At 45.3% G+C, this 6,076-nt stretch overlaps 1 pseudogene; it reads left to right on the top strand.

Annotated features, from left to right (window-relative positions):
• The first annotated feature begins 4,903 nt into the window (after positions 1–4,903).
• On the top strand, positions 4,904–5,539 carry LOC147891824 (large ribosomal subunit protein uL18y pseudogene; annotated as a pseudogene).
• Positions 5,540–6,076: the final 537 nt, after the last annotated feature.

Raw genomic sequence — 6,076 nt, 5'->3', positions numbered from 1 at the left:
GATCTTTCATGTCGAACTCTGCAGATAAGTCTTGTTTTAGTTTTTTGATGAAGCTATCCTTGCTTCCTATCACAATCAGATCATCTACGTACAAAAGTGCAATAGTAATATCTTCCCCTTGAACTTTGTAGTAGAGAGTATGATCTGCATTGGACTTCATGTATCCCAGATCAGCAAAATACTTGTCAATTCTGCTGTACCAACTTCTGGGTGCTTGCTTTAAGCCATAGAGACTTTTCTTGAGATGGCAAACCTTGTTCTCCTTTCCTGGTTCAACATAACCTACTGGTTGTTGCATGTAGACGTCCTCGTCTAGATAACCATTGAGAAATGCATTCTTGACATCGAGCTGATACACATTCCATTTACTGAGTGTCGCTAGTGATATCAAGAACCGTATGGAATCCATCTTTGCTACTGGAGCATAAGTCTCATCATAATCTTGGCCATATTGTTGTGCAAATCCTTTTGCAACTAATCTGGCTTTGTATCTCTGAATACTGCCATCTGGATTGTACTTTACTTTGTATACCCATTTGTTGGCTATGGCCTTCTTTCCTGGTGGAAGGTCGCATAATTCCCAAGTGTTATTTTTATACAAAGCATCCATTTCTTCATTCATAGCAGTTTGCCATTCTGGCTTGTCGACTGCGTCTTCGAAGTACACTGGCTCTTCTGTAGCCATGATGGTAGTCATAAGAGCATAGTTGGTGGTTTCCACCTGAATTGCTTTTGCCTTTCTGAGCATATGTCAATCTGGCTGGTGGTCTGCTTTCCCTAGTAGACCGTCTGAGCTGCTGTGGCGCTGATTGGGGTGTTGCTGGCAATTCTTGCTCTTCGTCATCAACCTGGTCTGTAGGTGACTGTGAAGTCGATGCTTCTATCTCCTGTGGAGGTGAGGTTTTCCATTCTGATTCCTCATCGAAGATTACATCTCTGGAGATAATGACTTTGCGGTTGATGGGATCATACAATTTGTATGCTTTACTTTCTTCACTGTAGCCAACCATGATGCATTTGCGTGACTTCGCATCCAATTTCCTGCGATGATCATCATGTATGTGGGCATATGCTATGCAACCAAATATGCGGAGATGCCCAATGCGTGGCTTGTGTCCAGTGAATGCTTCATAAGGAGTCATACCTTGTATTGGTTCGGTAGGAAGCCGATTAAGCAAGTAGTTAGCTGTAGCTATTGCTTCTGCCCAATACTGATTCGAAAGATGCTTTTCACTAAGCATTGCTCTAGCACTGTCTGCTAAAGTGCCATTTTTCCTTTCAACTCTTGCATTTTGCTGAGGAGTATCTGCACATGTGAATTGTCTTCGAATGCCATGATTTTTGCAAAAGTTCATGAATGCTGAAGACATGTATTCACCTCCTCTGTCTGATCTCATGACCTTGATCTTTCTGCCTGTTTGGTTTTCTACCATGGCTTTGAATTCTTGAAATCTGGTAAACACTTCAGATTTCTCTTTCAGAAAGTAGACCCAACAATATCTGCTGTAGTCGTCGATGAAGGTCAAGTAATAAAGTGAACCATTGATGCTGCGGGTCTGGGCATAACCCCATACATCTGTATGAATCAAATCAAGAATACCTCGTGCACGAGAGGTACTTCTGATAAAGTTGGTTCGCTTTTGTTTGCCGAAGCAACATGCTTCACAAACTTTTCCAAGAAATTGTAGCTTCGGAATCCCAATTGCCATATTTTGATTGCGGAGATCTAACAAGTACTTGAAGTTGACATGACCATATCTCTTGTGCCATTTTGCAGATAGTGGCATCTGTTGCATTTGAGCTGACATGGCATGCTTATCTGGTACTGTAGCTAGCATCCTGTATAAGCGTCCTTCCTTGACACCTTTTGCTACTAGCTGACCTCTTTTGGATTTGTCTCTGATAGTGCATTCATCACCGTCGAAGATGACTTTGTAGTTGTGTTCCGTCATTTGACCTACTGACAAAAGGTTCTTGCTGAGCTTCGGAACATAGAGCACATCTTTGACCAATCCTTTTGTACCAGTGAAATTGTTCATAGGGATAACACCTGTCCCTTGAACCGGATTCGGTGTATTGTCTGCTGTGTAGATGACATTCTTTTGACCTTCTAATGGCTTCATTTCTGTGAACCATTCCTGATGATTTGTCATATGAGATGATGCACCGCTGTCGATGTACCAAGGATCCTGTTCCACTTGGTCGACTTGATAGCTGAAATCCTCTTTGGGATTGAAATCAGTGTCTAGGTGCATTGTATCAGTCTGATGCAATTCCTCACTTGCAAGAAACATATTTCCATGTTCATTTGCAAAATGACTATGACTAGAATGTCCACCACGATGATTTCCTCTTCCTCGGGAATTCCCTCGATTACTGCTGGTGGATTGACCGCCTTGGTCATACTGCTTCTTGCGGCAATCTCTTTCATAGTGTCCAAACTTGTGACAATAGTTGCATTGAATGTTTGACACATTGGTGGATGCATTCCCTCGTCCTTGGAATCTTCCTCGGTTGGAATGATTTCCTCTTTGCTGATTCTGATGTTGCTGAGGATGATGCTGATGCTGATGCTGATTCTGACTTTGATTTTGTTGATGATGACCACTTTTCTGATATGATCTACCTCTGTTTCTGCCTTTGCCTCTGCTTCTGTCTGAAGCTGTGAATGCCTGATCATTAGAATGACCTTTACGTGCTTGAATGGCCTGAGTCCTGAGTTCTTCACCAAGTAGAACTGACTGAAGTTCTTCCAGTGTTGGAATTTGTCGTTGGATGGCAATACTCTGGACTCGATTCTCATATCCTTCTCCTAGTCCATTCAGGATTACTTGAACCATTTCTGCGGGATTCATAGTCTCTCCTGCTGCTGCAAGTTGATTGTTGTAGTCTTTGATGCGGAGTACATAAGCATGACCGGTTTCACTGTTGTTGCGGAAACTCTGGTTGATCTGGTTTCTCAGGGTGAGAATCCTGGATGTGTTCTTGGACTCGTAGAGAGCTGCGAACATATCCCATGCTTCTTTTGATGTCTTGACTGTGTTGAGCTGTCCTAGCATGACATCTTGCACATTCTGCTTGATCAGGTGATAGGCATACTTGTCTTTCTTATCCCATTCTGCTTGAGCTCGGGCAATGGCAGGATCTGCTACTGTGTGGAAACTGTTTGTGTAGATGTAGATCCCGATGTAGATCCCGTTGCTAGTGCTGTGACAATAGATGGAGTAGAGCTACTGGTGGCTGGATCGGCCAATGGTCTAGGTATGGATCCATCGACATACTCCCATTTGTCCTGAAGCACAAGAATGGTCTCCATTCGGTATTTCCATGTACCGTAATTGGAGTTGTCTAACTTAGCAGATGCCTCCAGATTGAGGTTGCTAGTCGACATGGTGCAAACAATGTACTCAAAAAGTGTCCTGGAAAACTCTGTATGAATCAACTGCAAATACACTGAAGATGCCAAGTGAAATCTCTGTACCGTCGGTGAAGATAGAACTGCAGTATATAAGATCTGATCTATGTTACAAGGCTTGTGGCAATGATGCCGGGAATAGCCAAGAGGCTTTACAAGGCTGAAAAATGATGTGCACGATGCCGTGAGATAGCCAAATAGGCTTTACAATGGTGGCATGTGTGTGTGAAATCAAGTGCTATCTGCCCACTGAATCAATCTGCAATGCCTCTGAACTCTGAAGTCTGCTCACTGAACTGATGAACGTAAGGTTTCCGGTAATGTAATGATGTGAAATCGGATGTGAGCGTATGGACTGACTCCGAGTAGGTACTAGTCGGGAATTTCGGGCATGGCTTAGATTGGCAACTTGGGGAATTCAAAGCGTCCCCTCTATGGCGATCTAGTCTACTCTGATCTAGATCTAAACCAACCGTCGATCGATGAAAGAGCAGCAAATAATTCCTTTTCCTTTGTTCTTTTTAAGTGCTGGGTCAGATGCGTCGATGTAGAGGCAAATGTGCGTGAATGGAGTGGTTTTGTCGACGAAGCTCAAATGTGAGTGTAACTTGCGCCGAAATGTGCGCATGATGTAACGAGCGCGTAGAGCACAAAAAATCGAGCGACTTTCCTTTTTGGAGCACCCTCAAATTCTTCCTGGATCAAGAGATACGACTTGATCTAGGTGGAGGGGCAAAAGGAGTGCAAATGGTGCTCAATGATGATGTGTCACTGTGAGTCACATGCAGTGATGATGTGGCACAGTGCTTAGCAAGAGGTGTGCCAGTGAAGCTCTATGCTGAGCTGGCAGGAGTGTGCACATGTAGTGTGTGCACAGTGTGCCTGGCAAGAGACTGTGCCTGCAGAGGTCAGTGCTGACTGGACTGCTGAGGTGGCAGTGCTGAGGTGGCACAGATGATGTCAGCAGGGTGACGTGGCACTAATGACGTGGCAGATGATGTGGTAGTGCTGACGTGGTAGATGACGTGGTAGTGCTGATGTGGCTGATGATGTGGCAATGTGGATAGGCTGATGATGTGGCAAATAGGATGATGTTGCCACGTGGCACAAATTTGGCCAACCAAAGCTAACCCAAGTAAACTTGACTGTACCAACCTAGCATTAAAATATCTGAACCTAACCGTAGTTATATGTTATCCGCCACGTGTCGATTTCTGGAGGACCAAAATCTTTGAAAGATTCTGACGGAATCTTCGAGATTCCGTCTCCCTCGGATTTCCGTCGATGGCGTTTAGAGGTGGGCGTCTTGAAGTCGATGGAGATGGAGCGCTTTGGAGCTGAAGCTAGGCGAGCGGTCGTCAGTGGAGAAAGTCGCGTCTGGAGAGCCGCACAGACCATTAGACGAGAAGACTTTGGCATTGGCGACTGTTGGCTGTGAGCGTGGCCGTTTCTACTGTGGCTTCGCACTCGGAGGAGCCATGGCTTTCGCAAGAGCTCATCTTGTTGACAGCAGCTCAGCTCAAGCTAGGGTTCCCGAGGTGCTCTCATTAGCTCTTCGCCATGGTTTTTGTCAAGGCGGAAAAGAGTAAGGCCTATTCTAAGAGGTATCAAGTCAAGTACAAAAGAAGGCGCGTGGGGAAAACCGATTACCGTGCCCGCATTCGGTTGATCTCTCAGGACACAAACAAGTATAACACTCCAAAGTACCGATTCGTGGTGCGATTTGCGAACAAAGACATAATCGCGCAGATAACGTACGCTACGTTAGCTGGGGATGTTGTATTGGCTGCATCGTGCGCGCATGAGCTTCCTCGTTATGGGCTTAAGGCTGGCCTTACAAACTATGCTGCAGCCTACTGCACGGGGCTCCTTTTGGCCCGCAGGGTCTTGAAACAGTTTGAGCTCGATCAGGAGTATGTTGGGAATGAAGAGGCCACCGGCGAAGATTACAATGTGGAGGCTGGGGAAGGCCGCCGTCCGTTCAGGGCGTTATTGGACGTTGGTCTTGTAAGAACGAAGGAGCGGGGCATCTATCAGCTGGAAGTCGATGAGAGCTGTTGTTGCAGACTGGATAGTGCCGTTGTTGGAGCTGCCTTAGGGAGGCTCATCGAGGGAGCGTGCTAAAGGAGTCAGACGCTGGCACTGAGGCTGAGTTGCAGATGGACGGTTTGCTTTGGAAGGCTGTCGAAGCCTTAGAGTTGCTGGCTAACCGTGAGCCTCTCCATCTGTGACAAGAGATGGAATAGAACCTCTCTGACAAGAGATGAATCTTTTCACAATAGAGCTCTTGAAACTAAATCTCAGGAACTCTCCCGCTCTCAAGCAATAGATTTCCTCTCAAAATCAAATGAATCGATGGAAATTCTCTCAATGGAAGTGAACGGAAGAATCTCACAATCACTCAAGAGAACTCTCAATCTCACAATCTCTCTCACACTCTCAAGAAACTCAATGTCTCAGCGGAAGACAAGGAAGCTCTGATACCATGACAAAATATGAAGAGGGGAGAGGAGAAGAGTGGAGATGAGGAGAGAGGGCATAGCTAGAGAGCACACCACAAATGACTAACTGTACACTAGAATTAGTTGAAAAAATAGAATATATACAAACCCTTTTAGGGTTAGGGTTAGGGGATCTAACCCTTTCCTTTATAGCACTCTA

Source organism: Dipteris shenzhenensis, chromosome 17 (assembly GCF_047967505.1).
Source record: "Dipteris shenzhenensis isolate YYH24624 ecotype China chromosome 17, Dip_SZ_1.0, whole genome shotgun sequence".
In the NCBI taxonomy this organism is placed as follows: Eukaryota; Viridiplantae; Streptophyta; class Polypodiopsida; order Gleicheniales; family Dipteridaceae; genus Dipteris; species Dipteris shenzhenensis.
The sequence above is the reverse complement of the archived record's forward strand: the minus strand, read 5'-3'. Positions and strand labels throughout refer to the sequence as shown.